Genomic DNA, 21,493 nt, shown 5'->3' on the forward strand with positions numbered 1-21,493 from the left:
GAGGCAGAGGGAGAGAGAGACTTTCAAGCAGAATCCATGATGAGAGTGGAGCCCAACACCGGGCTCCATCTCATGACCCTGAGATTGTGACCTGAGCCGAAATCAAGTCAGGTGCTCAACCGACTGAGCCACCCAGTCCCCCCCATGGTTCAGCTTTGACATCACCACTTCAGGGAAGCTTGTTGCATGCTTTCATATTTTGTTGCTCTTTAGTTTTTTCTATCACAATTGTAATTGAATTTACAGAGATATATCTTTAGTGAATATCTTTTCAAATGTACTGCAGGCTCCATGGGGCCCATTTCCCAGTTTCTGGCATGGAGTATGTACTATTTGTTGAATATGTGTATTTGTTGAATGAATGAATGAATATCCAAGAGTAAGTAGGTTTCCTTTCTCAGAGTCCTATTCTGAGAAATTCATTCTTTTTGGTGTATAGGTCTATGAGTTTTTACTTAAACAAAAAGTCATGTAGCTACCATAAGAGTCCAGATATAGAGTAATTTTATCTGTTCCCTGTGGGCACCCCCCCAAATTCCCTTTTAGTAACCCTTTGTGACCAAATTTTACCCTCAACCTTTGACCTCTGGCAACTCCTGAGAATTGCTTATTTTATATTACCCTGAGCTCTTCTTTTCTTTCCATCCTGCCTTGTGTGTATTTCAGCTGTCTTACCACTCAATAGTACTCTTGTACATTTTATCAGAGAAATGAAATTAATGCAGATAGTTGCCTCACACCAAATTTATGCTCCACACGGAATCATTTCAGTAAATAAACTGTACTTGACTACTTTAGGAATAAGAAGAGAGACACTAGGTCACCTGGGTTTTTGTTTATGGCCTATTGTTTTTACTCTCTTAGTAGCTCTTAACATCTGTACGCACCTCTATTACCCCTGCTTTAATTCAGTTTCATGATCTTGTCTAGGTCATTGCCATGGCCTCCGCCCTGATTCCTTGCCTCTGATACTTCCTTGCTTACACTTCATCTCTACATTTCACCCAGGGTGAACTCAGACTTGAAGACTGAGAGCTCTTTGGTAGTAACCTCTGGAGCCTCAGTACCCAGGCATGCTACTCAGAGCTCTTCATGAGGCCCCTGCTTACTTCTTCAGGGTCATCATTTTTAAGGGTCTTGTTTCTTGCACTCTGTGGTGTTCCAGATGTTCCAGATTATTTGATATTTTATAAATGTGCCATGCATTTTATGGCTTTTTAAAAGCTTCTGTTCATGCTGCCTTGAAAGCCTTTTGTGGCTTTATCTGTCAGTGAATGCCTACTAATGATTGAAGACTATACAGGCTATCTCCTGCCTTCCCAAAGACCTGTTGACTATTCCCTCTTTTGTCCTGGTAGTAACCTGTCCAACCATCTGCCTAACACCCATAGTTCCTTATGCACACCTGCATTCACATATTTGTCTCCACTCACTAGAAACACAGCTCTTTGAGGCCCAATCTGTTTCTTACTCATCTTTGAATCCTCAGTGCCTAGCACAGTGCCTGCCATACAGTAGGTGCTCAACAAACATTTGCTGAATGCATCAATGGAAAGGTTTATATTGTATATAAACCTGAGCATTTTAATGGTTTATACAGACCTGTTTTACATTTATCTTTTCTTGATATTTTGGAAAATTTCTATCAACTATTCTCCCATTTTCATGAGAAGCTAATGATCCTATTTTGTGTGGTCACTTGAAGTTCTAACCTTCTATTAGTCGCTATGCTTCTATATCTGTGTGACCTGGTTAGTTGGCATTATTTCAGCTGGGCTTACCCAGGGCTGTTTGCGTATAGAAACTCAACTTGCAACTATGGAAGTGAAAAAGGGGAAAATAGGAGATGTCGAAAGTGAACATGAGTTTCCCATTCGTGGCTAACTGACTTTGAGCTTCCTCTCCATTGAGGCTCAGAGTAAAGTCAAAGCTCTCATTATGTGCTCAGGTCATGCTGTTAGTCAGCTATTTATTAGTTGTATTCAGTGCCCTATTAACTTTATGGACTTTCACCTCAAGGATCTTAGTCCTTGAGGTGAAAGGTGTTTGGGTGCAACGTATTTACCATTAAAGTGGAGATACAGTCCTTCTATGGGAAAACAAAGACAACAAATCCTCTAAAAATATTCTGTCCAACTCATCACATCTTTTCATCATAAAAAAGCAAACACTAGTGTAGGAAAGGATTCTTACTAACAAAGTAATCATATTTGTGATCAGTCAGCTCTTGGTCAGGAATGAGGGAAGGTGGGAGATGGGAGGTAATAGTTTGTGTCTTCATCTCCTTATGACCAGGATTTGGGGCTGGGTAGGACTCCCCGTTGAATGCCTCCAAGTATAATCTTGGAGCTCTCTGGAAAGGAAACTGTCCTCTCTTAGGACAGTTATATATTCTAGGAAAGATCTAAGTTGTAAAGAAAGTGTTTGGCACCCTGATTTCAAATTTTCATATTACTAATTTAGGTTGCAGTGATATTTCTCTCAAATTTTCATTTTCACTAGGATCAATAAGGAAGCTTGTTAAAACAGACAGCCCTGATTTCTACTCCTGGATACTCTGGTTCAGTAGGTTTGGGATGGACCCTGGGAAGATGAATGCATAACCATCTCTTGGGGTGATTCTGATACACAAAGAAGGAAAACTCTTTTTCCTTGGATTGTTGGAGCAGGAAAGGACAATGGGATCATTCTGGAAGACGTCCTTGGCATTCCGAGGTTGTTGATGGACCAAAACAGTTCCATAAAAATGGGTTCAAAACACTGGGACCATCTGTCCCAAACCTTATCTATTTTTGATGTCTGGATGTCCGTTTGATCTTGTGGGAATCACTCACGAGCAGAAAGCATAGGTGGCACCCAAGAAGGAGTCAGGCTGAAGAAAAGCATGAGGAGTGTGCTGGAAGATGTACTATTAAATTCTGCTGGGGTGAAGATTCCACTGAACTGAGTTTGTGGAGTACCACAGACGCACTGGGGAGAACATTGAGCTTGCATCATTGCACCCTCCTGCTATGACTTATGTCCTGGCTTTATAGACTTTCACCCCAGCCAACCTAAAGTTTGGACATATTTGATGTGTGGTTGTACAAATAGGATGGAGGCTGAGCAGAGATAAAAGATGCACAGGGGCTGAAGGGGTGGACAGATATGTGGAATGCTGTCTCTTAACCTGCTTTCTGCTGTGAGTTGAATTCCGAAGGTTGGTTCAGTTCTCCAGGTTTGGTTCGGGTCTCCAGAAGGTAGGCTTGGTTTCCATGTCCGTAGCCTTTTCTGCTGGATGAGCTCTGGAATTAGGGGTGTCTAGTGGTAGGGTGGAGAATGGTGGTAGCTGAGGGCTTTCACTGAACTTTCATTGAATAATAAATAACTTACACCAGATGGCTGAGACACATGGAATTTTCAGAGAGACCTTTAAGGCATCCATTTTCCAGGTACTATTTTGATCTTGGGACTTTTGAGGGTGAGAGCTACACACCCAGGCCCGGTGGCAGACTGCAGAAATGCCTCAGCACATTTTAGAAACCTGAGGGTTAGCTGTCCCAGGAGTGGTGGATCGCCGTGGTTTGTTTTTGAAGAAAAGATTTCCTGAAACTGAAAAGAGCAATTTTGCATCATTTCTGGGGCTGAGACAATTAGAAATTGCACTGTTTTTTAAATAATAAGGCATAATTACCTCGAGGTTTGGAAAATTCGAACAGTGTGCCCAATACAAGAAGGAAGGTAACTTCGAGGTATTGCGTTCGATCCCTGGAAATCACGTTTGTCCCACTCTTTCAAGAGCTTCTCTGGTTATGTGTTGCCAGCCCAGGATAATCCAGGGCTACTTTTCCCCACAAGCATCCCTGAATTTCAAATGTAAATGGGGTGGGTGAAGACCTCTGACCTGCCCCTCGTCCCTCTAGAGTACAGTACCCCAATACCTGCTATTGCCAAGCCCAGACAATATTACTCAAGGATTTTGCTAAGGGATCACTTGGGTAAGACATAGTCTTACAGTCTCTCTTGTCTGCTAAATGGCAGTGGCATTGGAGCCATTCACAGCAGGGTGAGACCTTTCTGGATGTCTGACTTGGAGCATGCCATCTGGTCTACCAAGCCTTCGTGTTCTCCCCTTAAAATGTTATCACCCATAACTTGCACGGGTTGAGTAATACATATGTAAAGCAGCAGGTGGACAACAGACCCACTATATTGTATACTTTCCTTGGAGAGAAAACCCTTTCAGAAGGGCCTTAGAGTTACTCTTGGTGACTGACTGCGCTCTCCCAGAGTAGGGCAGACAGGAGGGTAGATCTACCGGGTGACACTGAGAAGGAAAACAAATCTCATTTGGAAGAGTAGGTAAAGTTGAGCCTGTCAAGAGCAAACAACCTGAGGCATTTCTCTTGGTAGATGGATTCCTGTCCTGCTTGTCTGTACTTTGGCAAAAACATGTGTGGGCAAATATCTTATTTGACATTGTCCTAAAAAGGCCGAGCTCCTGTGACCATGCTTGCGTGTCTGGCAAACGCTCTCTAAAGGGCAACGTCCTTTAAAATATGCAGACATAAATTTGTGTGTTTTCTGCAAATTAAGTTTTAGTATGTATTGTCTCATTTGCTTTGTTTCCTTCACACTGTCGCATGGGGGGCTATTATTGATCTGAGAAATTGGTCCTGAGCATTGGTCTTGACTCTAATCGAGACACTTTGGCTCCTGAACTTTCATTGGGATGAAAGTAGTGGCCAAGGCCTTCCTCACCCACTCCAACTCCTCTTTTCTTGACCAGCCAGCCCTGTAATTTGCATTTCAGAAGTCCTGAGTCTGGGCATTGTTTAAACAAGGACAGTCATTTTACGAAGTCTCTGGGATCGTTCTATGTAGGTCTATGTTAGGATGGTCAGAAAAGGGAAATCATCTTGGTAAGAAACTGGAGAAACTGCTGAGTATCAAAAAAAAGGAGAAGGAAATACATTATTTATTACACACACACACAAAAAAGAGAGAACATTTGAGATACTAAAACAAAACCCGATTTGAATAATTATGACTCTATCATCCACATGAGTTGATGGTCTTGCCAGTGAGATTCCCTGAAGGCTATTCTAAAACCTTGCTGAGCAACCACTGCAACAAAATTGTTTAAAAAAACAAAGACCATTTTGCTGGTTCCCTGTTGTGGTTATGAGACAGATTTGGTAATAAAGTGCTATTTAAAGTATGAGCTGTAGTTTTCTGCAGCTGATTTCATTAATTGTAACAAAAGAACATTGAACATGGGTTGACCCTTATGGAGCTGTAGCTTTTAGTCACATCAATTATTTAAATTTCACCCCATTCTTGAAAGATTAGTAAATATTTTTCTTTTTTCTGTCATGGGAGAAGCTCATATATGGATAGTAAGAGTAATAAATATGGTACTTTAGAAAGTTGTTTACTTCTTCCCCATAGTATTTATTATAATTGAAATTCTTTTTTTTATTTTTTTATTTTTAGTTTAATAGAATTGGCCTGGGGAGGTAGTGAAGGAAGAGGCAGGCCCTGTTGTGCTTCATGATTATGCTGCAAGTTAAATCATTACTCTGGCTTTGGCTGGTGACTGAATGGGACACCCTTTTATCTGAAGAGTAAGAGGCTGTGGTTGCCAATGGAGAGATATGAAAACTCTGGCACTCAATGTGTTATTTTTCTACTCTTTGTTTTCACATCTCTGACATCTATATACCTTCCCTACCCACACAGATCTGTACATGCTTTAAACATCCCCATTACTGACTCTAGAGTAATGTGATTTTCTTGCTTTTTTTTTTTTTTTGATTTTCTTTTTTGACAAACACACCTGGATTTGTATATCCACATGCAGCCCATCTCCTTCAAAATGAAAGCGTATTTCTACATTATTGCCATTTGTTAAGCTTTTGGAATTTCATTATTTTGGAGCCTTTTGATTTTTTTTTTTTTTTTAATGCCTTCAAGGGAGTTAATTTTTGCTCCTTAGAGTAGAGTTGATTTTGGAAGGAGTGGAATGTCATTTGAAGCTAGGTGAGGTAGATGATCATGCTGAATAACATAAATTGTGGTAAAACATGGGCAATCCTGCCTGAGGAGTTCCAATTTCTGGTTGTTCTAATATATATATATTTTTTATCAAGAGCTTTTTATAAAGGAAAATGATTTTCTGATCTCAAAGCCTCCCTTTTGCAGAGTCAAAATGTCAAGGATCTGCCTGATGGAACTTGACCTGACCTTCCAGACTCGTTTCCCACGACACTGCCACTAACTGTAGTCATGTGAACTCAATGACCTTCCCTCAAGACTCCCAGCTCTGTGCCTTTGCTCATGTTGTTTCTTATGAAGTAGGCTTTCCTCTTTATTTTCATTGATTTGTATTTGTTACTCCTGCATTTCAGAAAAGTTTTATTTAAAATTTTTTCAAGGTCCATTGTTCTCAAGATTTTATTTGTTTATTCACTTGAGAGAGAGAGAGAGAGAAAGAGACGGAGAGTATAAGCAGCGGGGTGAGGGCAGCATAGAGAGAGGCAGACTCCTTGCTGAGTGGGGAGCTGGACGCTGGGCTCCATCCCAGGACGCTGGGATCATGACCTGAGTGTCCGCTGAAGGCGGACACTTACCGACTCAGCCAGCCGGGTGCCCCTCAGAAAAGTTTGAATATGGCCCTCATCATTACTGTTTAATTCTTATTCCTCTTTAAGGATCTATAGAATGGCAGTTCCCATATCCTCCCAATTGGAAACTAATCTCTCTGAGCTTCCCTAGTATTGTGTTGCCTCTGTTTTTAGTATAGCTATTAGATTCTAAGCTTTTGGTTTAAGTCCCTTCAGTTTTGTAGGTCTAGCCTCTAGCCCAGTTTCTTCTTCTGTTAAATGGGAATTATAATAACAGACCAATAGTCTTCTTTCTTCTTACTGGCCCTGTGCAATTCATTCTTACTCATTTATTTAAAAATAATTTACAGGGCAGCCTGGGTGGCTCAGCGGTTTAGTGCCTGCCTTCGGCCCAGGGCCTGATCCTGGAGACCCAGGATTGAGTCCCATGTCGGCCTCCTTCATGGAGCCTGCTTCTCCCTCTGCCTGTGTCTCTGCCTCTCTCTCTGTCTCTCATGAGTAAATAAATAAAATCTTAAAAAAAATAGTCTAAAAAATAATTTACAGATCGACGGCAATGCTGTTGTGCAAGCAATGAGCATATAGAAATTAATACGATGAGTATCTTGTTCCTGTGGCATTCACAGCTTACTAGAGGAGCCGGTGACCTACTGAAGTTATTGCAAATCAGTGCAACAAGTGCCATAGTAGAAATAAATATGGGGATTGAAGTTGTGACTCAGAGGAGAGAGTAATCAATTCTGCCATTGGGTGGCCAGGGACAGTTCCATGGAACAGAAGACACTAGATCTGGTTCTCAAGGGACAAATAGTGTCACCAAGTAGACAAAGATCAAAAGGGCAATCCCAGAGAGGGAAAAATATATGAAGGCATCAATGTATAAGAAAGTATTATATCTTCAGTCAACCGCAACAGTATGAAATCTGGAGGGTAAGAAATGAGAAGCAAAGGGCAGATTTTGGAGAGCCATGTGTGCTATGCAAAGGAGCCTGGACTTTGTGTGGTTGAAAGGGAAAGTAACTAAATCACAGAGGTAACAGGATTGGGTTGTAATTTAGAAACATCTGGAGTAGTGGGGACTGATGGAAAGGCCAAATGTAATAATACATACTCTAGAATAAAATATGATGCACTTGACAAAGATGAGGAATTTCCAAGTGACTGGTGATGGGATCTGTAATATAAAGCTTACATATTACCTAATAGAAAATGCATCAGCAATGTCTGCCAGAGAAAGACCTCTATTTTCTTCAGTGGATCAAGAAAAAAAATATGTGATTTTAATAGAAAGATTTAAAGAAATGGAAATTCAAACAAATTTGATTATTTTCTGTTAAATCTTATATCCAGGCCCAGTGACCATGAAATACTAAACTTGGCAGACATGGTGTCAGCGAGATGGAGAAGAGGTGAGGAAAGCCTGAGAAAAAGGGGGTACTATTAGTGTAGGACTTTCACAGATCCATGCGCTATGCTCTGCAGTTGTCTTCCACTGAGAGTGCGCCTTTGCTCCCTGGAACCGGGGGAGGAGGGCAGCCTTTCCTCCCCTCCTGGGGTGGGGGTCATTCAGGAAAAGCACTGCCTGAAGTCTTCCTCCATAATGTTCCTTTTAGGCCGAAGAGGGCCAATCACAATGGCTTCAAAATAGGTGTTGCATGGCTAATTTCCCACAAAAAAGTGCGATCTGGAGGGGCCTAGAGTGAGTTGCTTGCATCTGGCAACATAGTAAGTGAGAACCTGCCATTTCCTCATGGCTTCAATGCACATATTGGAAAATTGGCCCCTCCTTGCTCTAGCTTAGGAAAACTCCAGGACTGACCACACCTTTGGATAGTACGGGTTCACCGGGCGGGGGGTGGAGGTGGGGGTGTCAAACATTGGAAAGAGAGAAAGATACCAACAAAAGGCAGAGTTTGAGACCGGGAGTGGTGGGAAATGAGATGGGGGAAAGAGGCAAGAGCTGGATCTCGGAGGGTCTTGAATTCTGTTCAAAAAAGCTGCTATGTGGGAGAGAGGGACCCCAGACATAAGTCAGTCAGGGAAGAATCAGGGTCAGGTTGTAACTTAGAAAGCTTTGAAGGCTGCGGAGGGTGGGTCATGGTCTACAGCAAGCCCAGGGAGGGTAAGATTTGAATTTCCTGTTTGCCCAGCAAGAGCATAGGGATCTGGTAAGGGTGTTGGCATCATACGGCTGTCTGGGTCCCGGAAAACAACTCAGGGGGTCCACGGTTAGCAGGGTGTCAGGTCTTCATCACCCTGTCATCTTTGACTACATAGGAACTTTCTTTGTACCAGCTTCTCAGCTGGAGCCTGAGAACCATTGGTTCTTAGCCCAGATAGAGGAGGAGCCGGGAGCAGGAGGTCTCAGGGGAGCTCCATTAATCACCGAGGAGAGGCAGCCGGCTATAAAACCCACACCCCACACTGGTCCGAATGTGAGCTGGGCACATTTAAAAGTGTGGCTGAACCTCCACAAATACCTCACTCTCCTTTTGCCCTCCCTACCCTTGGGTGAAAATGAGTCAAGCCAGGGAGTACCCAGACAGTGCTGGGAAGGTCTGGTTCTATACAAAGAAGGAGGCTCCATGGTCATCACTGGGGAGAAAGGAAGACCTCCAGAGGGTCCCAGAATGTTCTGATTTTTCTATTTTTTTCCCGATTTATATTTCCTATCTAGATGACTCCACTCTTTAGCTTTCTCTCAAATTTAGTTCCCCCTCATAGTAAATATTGCCCTTCAGAAAACCTATCCCTGAGCTGCGTACTTAACAGAGCCTCAAAATTTGCCAGTGAACTTCATATTTTAGTATTTAAGTGTATTTTTATCTTAAAAGGTTGAATCGGAATGAACAAGTAAGATGTAGATGGAATAGATCGATTGATCTCTGGAGGTAGGAAAACAATCTATGTGGCTGCTGTCCCTGACTCTGGCCCAAAAGGCATCTTAGGGCCTCCGTGGCTGTAGCTGGGCCCCCCCAGGTGCCCCCCCCTCAGGCAGCCTGAGTCTGTGGACAACTTTACCCTTTTCTCACGGGGGAGAACGGGGACAAACTAGGGCTGGAATCCAAGCGCAGCAACCCTTGCCTCTGGCAAATGCTGGACCAGTGCCTTCTGTGGCGCCGTCATCACACCCTGGTGTGCTTTGCTGCCCTTGGCAAATGGGGTTGTGCTGCCTCCCTGCCCCCCCTTTACCCTTCCTTTGGCTCGTCTGCCCAATATGGTCAATAGGTAGGGTCTGACCTTTATCAACAGTGGCAGAAATGGTAGGTCCTTAAGCCCTTCCCGGTATGAAGCCCCCTACACAATCTGACCTCGAGTTTTGCGTTCAGGACTGAACTTCCATGAATTGAATTTTGGAGGCTTTTTTTTGTTTGTTTGTATTTTGGCTGAGAAGGATCGGGGGTGGGGGGCAACATCCAGACCTCCTGAATTTCCTGGCAACATGCCATTCCCAGAATCTTTTACAGTCACTTTTCAGACCTTTATGACATCGTCCCCTCGCTCCTAAGATGACTGTCCAAGCCACCTGGACACAGCAGGTTGGTCCCAATTCAAGACGCAGTTTTGAATCATTACCTCTCTCCCTGTCTGACATAAAGAAGTGGGTGGGTGGATGGCTGTAGCAAAATCTGGAAGGAAACCGGTGGGGGGTTGGGGGGACCAGGTGGATGGAATTGTTTCTCAGTGTGGTTGGGTCTCACAGCTCTTTCTGGTTGTTTTGTTTCTACACTTCCAGTCCTCTTTTGACCAACTCCTTCCCCACCTCTTCACCCTGAACCCCCAGAAACCACAACTATAGTCAAATAATAAAGTACACGAAACAAATAAAACTGCCTCTGTGTGAATATGCCTCTCTGGTCACGCCAACCCTGTGAGAGACGCTTCCCTGGTAAACAGTTAACAGGCACACAGCAGACTCTGCACCCTTAAGGCAGGAGGGAGAGGAAGGGCCAGAGCTTCTGGAAAGGTCTGGGCCTGTTGGTACTTGGAAACCCCGGGGGAAGGTGGGGCAAAGGCACTCCCAAGAATCCTGGCAGACTCAAAAGGGAGAGAGAGAGAAAAACCTCCCAGGTTTGCAGCCATCAGGCCACTTGTGCGTCTGACAAAATGTGTGACTTCGTGGGTTTCTTGGGCTTCAGGTTGAGCAAGGGTAGGAGAAATCTGGGACTGCGCGACGATGGATGAGCCGACTTGTGAGCAACCTTCAGTGTAAACTTGCAACGAGACCCTTAAGACTCACTGCCTCAGAATTCTAAAGCTCCACCTGAACTCTAACTAAAGGGTTAAGTTCTAAAATGATAGTTATGCATTTTGCAAATTTCCTGTCCTTAGAGTCCCCCCTGGGGGTGACAGGGTTAGTGGTGAGCACCTGAGAAGCTCTTAGAAGATACGGTTAACTGGGGCTCATCCAAGGCCCGTTCAATCAGAATCACGAGTTGTTGGGGGGCAGGTATCGATACCTCTGTAAAGGTTCCCGCTGAATTTAAGGGGGAGCCAGGGCGGAAAACCACTGCATTATTTGAACCCCGCTATCAAGTATTTCCAGAGGTTTATTCGATGTTAGCGCTGTCCTACAATGTGGGATTAGACATGAAGAGGTGACGTGGGGGCTGTTAGCTGGAGGGGGGGCTCAGTCTGAGGACCAGGAAAAGGAGGACAGAACGACGTCCAGGAACATCCAGGAGGATGATGCTTTAAGGAGTTTCATCTGGCCCACAGGGTCGGGTGCTGCCCAGTGGCCCCATAAGGCCATGATTTCAAATGTGTCTCCTGCTGTGGGGGCAGGAGGACTGAAGGGGCCAGCTGCAGGGCCAGCTCACCTGGCCCAGGAGAGAAGGAAAACCAGTGTGGACTGAAATCCTATGAATCTTGGCTGTGAAGTGACAGGCTGAAAAGGGGATGCAGGGTCTAGGAGTTTTGTTTTCTTTTCCTTCCAGTTTTATTGTGATACGACCGACACATGGCCTCATATTGGCTTGCGATGCGCAGTGTAGTGATCTGATAGTGTGTGTATTGCCGACGATCACTGCCGTAGGCTCAACATCCCTCACCTTGCTGTCTTGTTTTGTTTTTCTTGTGAAGGGGACTTGGAGGATCTAGTCTCTCGGCCACTTTCCAGTACATAATACAGTATCGTTAACCGTAGGCACCGTACTGTACATTATCTCCCCGCAGCTTATTTATCTTGGATCTGGAAGTTTGTGTCTTTTTGACCTCTTTCACCCATTTCCCCTACCTCTACCCCTTACCCTTGACAAAACCCAACCCTGTCTCTTTTTCTAGGAGTTTGGTGTTTTTTTTTTTATTTTTTTATTTTTTATTTTTTATTCCACACGTATATGAGATCATACAGCATTTGTTTTTCTCTCTGTGACTTATTTCACTTGGCATAGTGCCCTCGGGATTCACCCATGTGGTAGCAAATGGCAGGATTTTCTCCTCCTCCCCGCCCCCCCAACCCCTGGCTCCTCCTCCTTCTTTAGGATTTTCTTCTTTTTTTTATGGCTGAATAATATTCCTTTGTGTGTATCTCTCTCTCTCTCTCTCTCTCTCTTGCATTTTGAGTTTTTTTTTTAATTAAATAGGTGACATCAGAGTGCATGTGCATGTTAAGGGGAGGGGAGTGGATGAAGATATAGGGGTGAGAAGGAATAATGGAGGACACATGGTTCTTTCAGAAAGCAGAAGGGGTGGGATCCAGAGTGTGGGTCAGAGTGATTGGAGAAGAGAGAAGAGACTCTGCTGTCACTGTGGTGGAGGAGAGGATGCAATCGCTGCAGTGGGTGCAGATAAAAGGGCACAGGCACGAGTGGGAATGCGGGATGTTTCCCTGTGGTGTCTCATTCACTGTGACATGGAAGAAAGTCAGCTATTCCCCTCTGAGGCCTCTGGAACTGTTGACATAGAGTGACAGTTGGATGTGAGCACATCCTCATTTCTCACCCCCCTCACTTTCTCCAGACACATGGAAGAGCGTGTGTGTGTGTGTGTGTGTGTGTGCGTGCACATGCACACTGTGTCTGGAGAGCCCTGAGCTGGAGGCGGTGTGGGAGCCCCTAGTCTCTGTCTGGGGCTGTCTCTTCCCATGCCTCCTCACCCCTCACCTCCACCTCACCTGCTTTCTCCAGGCCCATTCTGTCTTCCATTTTCTCAGGTTCTTTCTTTCTTTCCTTTGTCAGAATATCAGCCTTCCCTTGGCCGCCACCACCACTCTCATTAAGTTTCTGTTCCTAATTTAGTTATGAATGCTGAAAGTCTGACAGTTCATCGATATCTCTGGTACTTTTCCTGCTACGAGGCGAGCTGGTCGATACAGCGTGTGGGAGGCTGTGATAACTGTCGGACGTGGTTCTGGCCTTCTCAAAAACGGAGGCCCAGATTATATGGCAAGTGGAAACAGAGCCAGATTTTGGGAAATGGTGAGCTTTCATCTTCATCTTACTGTTTCTGTCTTCACTTCTCAACTAGGAAGCCTGGGAAAGATGTGGTGAAGGCCCTGAAAGAAGGGCTCAAAATATGGTCTGCAACAGCTGCCAAAAGGCAGCTCAAATTCAGCTTTCTTCTTAATGAAACCACAGGTTTGGTTCAGTACGTCTAACATCCTGCTTGAATCAGGGAGCCTTTGGACTCTGTTCCACAACTGGCAAGATGACTCACCTACTGGAGAAATTGATTAAGAACATTAAAGGAATTTTTAAATTGTGGTAAGGTACACATAACATAAAATTTGCCATCTTAACCACTTTTAAGAGAAATGTGCAGTGGTGTTAGGTATATTCACAGTGTTGTGTAACCAATCTCCAGAACCTTTTCATCTTGCAAAAGTGAAACTCTATGCTCATTAAATAACAACTCCCCATTCTCCCTACTGGCTGGCCCCTGGCCACCACGGTTCTATTTTTTGTCTTTATGAATTTTAACTATCCTAGGTACCTCATATGAGTGAAATCATGCAATGTTTGTCTTTTTGTGGCTGCCTTATTTCACTTAGCATAATGTCCTCAAGGTTCATCCATGTTGTAGCATGTGTTGCAATTCCCTTCCTATGTAAGGTTGACTGATATTTCATTGCATGTGTGTGCCACACTTTATTTTTATTTTATTTTATTTATTTTATTTTATTTTATTTTATTTTTTTAATTTATTTTATTTTATTTTATTTTATTTTATTTTATTTTATTTATTATTTTTTGCCACACTTTATTCATCTACTGATGGACACTTGGATTGCTTCTGTCTTTGCCTACTGTGACTAATGTTGCTGTGAACATGAACGTACAAATACCTGTTGGAGTTTCTACTCTCAATTCAATTTGAATTTGGGTATATACCTAGAAGTGGAATTGTTGAATCATATGGTAACTCTAATTTTAATTTTTAAGGACCTGCTATACTACTTTCCATAGAGACTGCAGCATTACATTCCTACATAAGAGTGAACATGGATTTCAATTTCTCTGCATCTACACAAACATTTGTTATTTTTTTTTTTAAAGATTTTATTTATTTATTTATTTATCTGGGGGGAGAGAGAGAGAGAGAGAGAGAGAGAGAGAGAGAGAGAGAGAGACTTCCCCCTGAGCAGGGAGCTGAATGTAGGGCTTGATCCCAGGACCTTGAGATCATGACTTGAGCCAAAGGCAGATGCTTAATTGACTGAGCCACCCAGGCGCCCCTTTTGTGTTTTCATTAGTAGCTTACATGTGAGGTGGTTCTGATATGCATTTCCCTAATGATTAATGATGTTGAATATTTTTTCATGTGTTTATTGGTCATTTGTATATCTTCTTTGGAAAATTACCTCTTTGAGTCCTGTGTCCATTATTTAATCAGGGTTTTGTTGTTGTTGTTGAGATTAAGAATATTTTGAGATTTTTATGACATATATCTAGAATGACATAGTATGATCTATTGAACTCCAAGGCCTTTTATTTTTCTCCAGTGACTCTATCACAGTTCCTGTTGTGAAACACAGTGAGCTCCTTGAGATGAATCCCAATTTTAGGTAGCATTAAATGTGACTGTGCCCAGTTTTAATTTTAATTTATGATAATTTGAATCCACTTTTTTTAGATAAACCAGATGCTATGTCTCTTGACATATCCAATACAAAGGTATACTTTTTTTTAAAAAAAGATTTAATTAATTTATTCATTAAAGAGAGAGGCAGGCAGAGACACAGGCAGAGGGAGAAGCAGGCTCCATGCAGGGAGGCTGACGTGGGACTCGATCCCAGGGTCTCCAGGATCACACCCTGGGCTGAGGGCAGCGCTAAACTGCTGAGCCACCCGGGCTGCCCCAAAGGTATTCATGTGCTGATGACATGATCCTGCAGGAATGTTTGGATTTTATCGGGAGAAAAAGCTCGGTGTCAAGTATGCCAGTTTTACAATGTGTTCCTATGAAGTAGAGCTACACGGGTCTATTGAATAGCTAAGTGTAGTCATGCTTCAGGTGTTCTAGGGTGGTGGTGTGTTGTTGGGGCCAACAGCACCCATTGGAGTCATGGGGACTCAATGCTGGTGCAAATTAATGACTCCAGAGGAGCTGCATTGGAGTTCATAAGTGGCAGGTCCTCCCCAGCTTCTCCCCTAAAAATCTTTCAGGTCAAGGATATCTCTTAAGTACTGTACGTACAGAAGTTCAGGGCTTTCCTCTACTTTTTAGTGCCTTGGGAACAGATCCAAAGCTGCTCTTCTTGAGAAAAGTCTTATTTACCTATTGCTGTCCTTTGCCCACTCTGTTAAGGTCACACTACTGAGCAAGAGCATAAATCAGACTCTCATTTCCTCAGTGTCTACACATCTGTAGTCTGAGCATGAGACTCTCCTTTCAATCAGCCACAGAAAACAGGTAGGAAAATTATGAGCTCACCAGTAAACTCAAATTTGGATTGTCTTAGGTAGAAACCTGTGAAAGCCCCAACGAGTAAAATGATGTGTGAGAAATACACCCAAACAGGGAGGCTAAGCATTCATTCGTTTAGCTTCTCTCAGCAACCAGTTTGTGTTGAGTTGCAGTTCCCTGAACTTGGTTCTGTGGTATATGTTCTGGATCCACATGGAAAGTCCTGTGCCCAAACTAAGGCCTAATAACATTCCTCAACTCTTATTGAGGCTCTCTATAAGCAATGGCATGTATGGAACACTTTGAGTTTTTCTTTTTTCTTAAAAAAAAATTGATGAGGGGGCACCTGGGTGACTCAGTGGTTGAGCATCTGCCTTCGGCTCAGGGCATGATTCCCAGGTCCTGGGATCAAGTCCCACATTGGGCTCCCCCGCATGGAGCCTGCTTCTTCCCTCTGCCTGTGTCTCTGCCCCTCTCTTTGTGTCTCTCATGAATAAATAAATAAAATCTTTAACAAAACTGATGACACTTCAATAAGCATTACACTGTTACCATATATATAAAGTTATACCTTGTAAATCATTTTTGGAGGAAAAAAGACTTTTCCAAAAGTAGATTTACTTGCTTACTTAAAAAAAAATGAGAATAAGGTTATGTATTTTATTAAAGTTATATATTCTATGGTTTTCTTTGCTTTTACCTTTGCTGTCAGGAAGATCAGTTTAAAACTCAATTCTTTTTTAAGATTTATTTATTTATTTGAGAGAGAGAGCAAGAGCATGAGTGGGGGGGGGCCACAGGGAGAGGGAGAGGGAGACAGTCGTAGGCAGACTCTGTGCTGAGCTTGGAGCCTGACACGGGGCTCGATCTTGCGACCCTGAAATCTCCACCTGAGCCAAAACCAAGAGTCCAATGCTTAACCGACTGTGCTACCCAGGGACCCCCTCAATTATTCCTTTTAATCTGATTTTCTGTGTCAATATTTGCAGACTTTGGTTTTTATGGTTTGTGTATTCTTTTTTAACAGCTCCATTGAGGTATCATTTACCATATAAATCAGCCATTTAAACTGTACAATTCAATGGATTTTAGTAAATTGATAGAGTTGTGCAGCTATCGTCATAACTCAATTTCAGAATATTTTCTCATCCCAAAGGATCCCCTCCCCCAGCACCAGACAACCATTAACCTACTTTCTGCCCCTGTAGATTTGTCTATTCTGGACATTACATATAAATGGAATCATACATTATTGGCCTTTGTGAGTTGCTTCTTTCACTGAGCATAGTGTTTTCAAGGTTCATCCATTTGGTAGCATTCATCAGTTTTTCATTTCTTTTTATTATTAAATAACATTCCATTGTATGGATATACCACGTTTTGTTTATTCATTCACCAGTTGATGGGCATTTGGATTGTTTTCAGATTTTGACTATTATGATTAATGCTGCCACGAATGTTCGTGAACTAGTCTTTGTTGTAGATATACGTCTTTACTTCTCTTGAGTAGATAACTAAGAGTAGAATTGCCGAGCCTTACGGTTAATTAATGTTAACTTTTTAAGAAATTGCCCAACTGTTTCCAAGGTAGGGATGCCATTTTACATTTCCACCAACAATGTGTGAACATTCTAGTTTCTCCATGTCCTCACCAATACTTGCTATTGTCTGCCTTTTGAATCACAGTCCTTTTAGTGGATGGGAGGTGCTATGTTATTACAACTTTAATTTGAATTTCCCTAGTGACAAATGACATGTATCTTTTCATGTGTTTATTGACTATTCACGTATCTTTTTTAGTGAAACGTTTATTCAAATCTTTTTTCTATTTTTAAATTGGGTCGTTCATTTTCTTATCATTGAATTATAAGCATTCTTTGTATATTCTGGCCATAAGTCTTTTATGAGATATATAATTTGCAAATATTGTCTTCCAGTTTGTGGCTTGTCTTTTTATTTTCTTAATGGTGTCTTGTGAACTGCAAAACTCTTAAGTTTTTATGAAGTCTAATTAATCAATATTTTGTTTTATGGGAAGTGCTTTTGATATCATCTCTAGGAAATCTTTGTCTAACTCAGGTCACAAAGATTTTCTCCAATGTTTTCTTCTAAGAATTGTATACTTTTATTTTTATTATTTTATTTTATTTTTTAAGTAAGCTCCATGCCTAGGCTGGAGTCCAATGCAGGGCTCAAACTCATGACTGCGATCAAGAGCTGAGCTGAGCTCAAGAATCAGACACTTAACTGCCTATCCACCCAGGCACTCTAAAAGTTGTGTAGTTTTACTTTTAGTAAGGAATGTTAGGTCTATGATTCATTTGGAGTTAATTTTTTGTATGGCATGAAGTAAGTGTCTAAATTAGTCCTTTTCCTTGTGGGTATCTAGTTGCCTCAGCAGCATATGTTGAAAAGTTGCTTGTGTAATTGTTAACTCTGCTTTTATTGCATTTCTGCCTTTAAAAGAAAGGTGAAGTAAGTAGGGCATAAAGAATTAATGTATGAATGAAGATGAAGAGATTCTTCTGTGTTGAAATTTTAAGCACTTACATTAGATAATGAACAGCTGGTTGATGTTTAAAAGAATAACTTGAACCATAATGTTATTTCGTTTCCTTCATCTCCCCCATTCCCTCCCCAACTCTCTACTGAACATCTGCTTCTCTTCTGTGAGAGGAAGTGAAAGATTTAGGTCAGGCATAAACACAAACTATCTTTACTGTATTGTTCCCTTTTAAGTAAAAAAAAAAAAAAAAATCCACCCTGCTGGGTCAGTTTAGCTCTGAATTACCCTATACCAACAGATCTACTGCAATTTTTGGAAGCTGGCTTTCCCCAGGAAGCAGAACTGCTGTTGCTAATTCTTGGTGTTATGTAATAAATCTAGGGGGTCACTTTCAAGGATGCTAACAGGAGTCAAGACACACCATCCTTCAAATATCACAGAGCTTTTCTTTATATTTGCTATATTGATGAATTTTGCACAAGAGGTACCTTTGGAGATATCGCTAGAGTTGGGAGCCTTCCCCATCCAGATCCCACATGTATGGCTAGAGGTAACCCCAAATAAAGACAGGTTCAGTTGACTTCTGGCTTCACTAATACAGCGTTGCAAAACCAGCATTCTTGGGGAAGTCTATTCCTAAAAAAATACCATCCATTTCACTATCTTAAGTCTTTGCAAAGAGCAGGATGATTATATCTTCCTTTGTGGAAATTTACTGAGTTCCTCTGTTTCATGGTGCTGACTTAGCAGCTATAACCGGGGGTACTTTTCTACTCTGGCTTTGCCGGAGATCACTCACAATCAAGACCGTGGCCTATCATCATCAACAATAATAATAATGCAATAGCTGATAGGGATACAGCATTCATTATACACCAGACACTCTTTTCTTGCCTTATATGTATTAACTCTTAGCTGTGCCCTGGAGGCATATATCAAAGCAGGCATTGTTGGAGGAAGTAGGTATGGAAGCCATTTAGTTAGTTTGGAGTATGATAAACTTCCTCTCATAAAATAGAAGGGAAGGCTCAAGACACTGCTTGAGGGATAAAGTGGAAGAGCATGGTCCTTTTTTGGGCTCCATAAATTTTTCCGCTCTAACACTCATTTTAGTAAAAGCAGCAGGTAGGAAGCACTGGTTTTCCTCACCTTGCTTTGGTTAGACATATTCTTTCTCCAGCACCTCCAGAATCCCCATCTACTTCCATTTCCAGGCACCCACTTCAGGAGCCTGGCTCTGGGCCACTCGAGGGCCACCCGGGGTTTGTCCATGGCAGGCTGGGTCCCCATCGGTGCAGCAGCCATTTGCTGGAAAGGGGCAGTTTCAGCATCAAGGGGGAGATCTTTTACAATTCTGACCCACTATTGATCAGAACCAGGAATTCCCCTTTAAGATTTAGTTAGGTTACAAACACTCTGGCTTTCTCTCAGCTTTTAGCCAGTTTTTGACATTTTAGTGTGAGACTCGAGAACAAGTTTCTTGGGAGGAAAAAAGAAAAGGGGGGAGGAGAGATTCTGGGAGCACAAGTTGTCAGAAACAGCAAGGAGGGGCCACAGTAGGGGGGAACAGTCGGGAGAGCCTTTGTGTACCTCAAAATTTTGCTGAGGGCCTTGCCCTGACAGCAAGGTGCAGATAGGTCTTTCACTGCTGGCCCCCAAATCTCACCAGCACTGTAACAATGGCCTCTACAAGCTGTGCTCTCGCCTTTGTTCTCTGACTCAGAGGAATGACTCAAATGGTGGGAATGTCCAGACATGTAAGAAAGGAGACAGGTTATTACAGATGGGGGTGGGGAACTAGTATGGGACAGGTGGATCCTGGTGGTATCAGACAAAATATGCCTTAGATGGCTCTGTCTTTCACAGATACATCGACTGATCCTGCTAAGTGAGGAACATGACCAAGATGGCCTTTTCCCCCCTCCGCTTGACTAAACTTTAAACTGGGTTCCTACTGACAAGGGGTCACTCACCTCCCTTGTCTTAGAGCAAATATTTACTTCAGAAAACTTATAATTGTAAATTTTCCATTTGGCCATTTGAGATGTAAATCTTTTCCTGACTCTTGCCTCTTTTATGACCCAGAACCATCTGTTTTAAGGATCTAAGAAGCCATCTTTGAAATGCTATCATCAAGAAAGAGAACATCAAGGTCTCCCAGTTTCTGTAGGAGGGAAGGAGCCTGAACTGGTAAGTGTCAATTAGCAAACACAGATGGCCCAGTCATGGACCAGACTCCCCTAACATCCTCCAGCACTGTTTCTACTAGCCCCCCTCAGCCCTTAAAAACCCTCCTGCTTTTTTGTTCTAGGGAAGTTAAGTTCACTGTCCCCTTTTGTGATAGACCGGAATTATGTCTTCTTATTTGCCTGTTAAATTCTGTTCCATGTAACTTTTTCCTTGATGTATAGAAACTTGCACAGTATTTTACCTAAACTGACTCTCCATGTGTTTGGAAAGCCATTAACTAAGAAGACAGGATAGCTTTATCACGGTACACTACTGTTTGGACTCATTGTTGAAGGTCTGACAACCTAAAACATTTCACATACTATTAATCACCTCCAAAAAATCCAGAACCCAAACCAGGATGCTTCCTATGTCTCTGCCTCTCTCTGTGTCTCTCATGAATAAACAAAATCTTGAAAAAAAGTGGGATTTGAACCCAGTCAATTAGTCTGTGAATCATGATATCAGTTTTTTTTTAAAGATTTTATTTATTCATTCATGAGAGACACAAAGAGAGAGAGAGAGAAAGAGACAGGTAGAGACACAGGCAGAGGGAGAAGCAGGCTCCATGCAGGGAGCCTGATGTGGGACTTGATCCCAGCACTCCAGGATGACAGCCCGGGCCGAAGGCAGGTGCCAAACCGCTGAGCCACCCAGGGATCCCCTGATATCAGATTTTAAATGATTGTCTTTCAAGGTTTCACTGAGCTACCTTGTTTGGATACTGGCCCAGAGGGAAACCTGTATCTCCGGAAGGAATTAAGGAAGAACTTCTGTCAAATTGTGTCTCCATCCCACCTCCCAGGAGCATTTAGTATTCCTTAGGGAACCTCATTCGTATGCCCCAACTCTCCTTCTCTTTCGTACCTGTCACCTGTAATTTCTGCTTTGGGGCCTGGCCCAATCCCTTGAAACAGCCACGCTGATCTTCATTTCAGGGTTGCTCTGACAAGGACAGTTGGGGATCTCCCCTGGTACTTCCAGCAATGCCTTCAGTGGACCATGAAGATGGTAGCAACTTCCTCTCTGACTCATGCATAGGAGGAGATTCCAACATTTTGTCTGTCGTTCAGTCAACCATCCACCTATTAGCAGCACTTGGGTGATGAATACAGGACAACTCAAACAGTGCACGCTGAGGTGATGTTACTCACTCACAACTGATGACGTCAGGGGCACAACAATAAGTAGAGCATTAGAAAGCAGACAGCAATGGCTTCTACTTATTCCAAAATATCAGCGATGCCACATAAACACATGTTAAAAAAAACCTAAGCCTTTCTAGCTCCCTTTCCTTCCTTGACAT

General features: G+C 42.6%; 2 long non-coding RNA genes across 6 annotated transcripts in view; one reads left to right on the top strand and one right to left on the bottom strand.

Moving 5' to 3' along the window:
• Positions 1-2,546: 2,546 nt before the first annotated feature.
• Positions 2,547-10,027, bottom strand: LOC111093800. Its single transcript, XR_005383040.1, has 3 exons — positions 9,846-10,027; positions 3,674-3,842; positions 2,547-3,591 (listed from the first exon to the last, which is right to left on the bottom strand). It is a non-coding gene; the product is annotated as an uncharacterized LOC111093800 (long non-coding RNA).
• A 67-nt stretch (positions 10,028-10,094) lies between these two features.
• The window catches only part of LOC111093799, a 52,713-nt gene continuing 41,314 nt past the window's right edge, over positions 10,095-21,493 (top strand). For 4 of the 5 annotated variants that reach the window (XR_005383042.1, XR_005383041.1, XR_005383044.1 and 1 more), the window contains exons 1-3: positions 10,095-10,144; positions 20,044-20,148; positions 21,126-21,327. This is a non-coding gene — a long non-coding RNA (uncharacterized LOC111093799). Of the gene's footprint in view, positions 10,145-12,844; positions 13,025-20,043; positions 20,149-21,125; positions 21,328-21,493 lie in introns of all 5 variants that reach the window. The other variant, XR_005383045.1, reaches the window with a different exon arrangement.

The sequence above is a fragment of the Canis lupus genome, chromosome 33, assembly GCF_011100685.1.
Source record: "Canis lupus familiaris isolate Mischka breed German Shepherd chromosome 33, alternate assembly UU_Cfam_GSD_1.0, whole genome shotgun sequence".
Classification (NCBI taxonomy): Eukaryota; Metazoa; Chordata; class Mammalia; order Carnivora; family Canidae; genus Canis; species Canis lupus.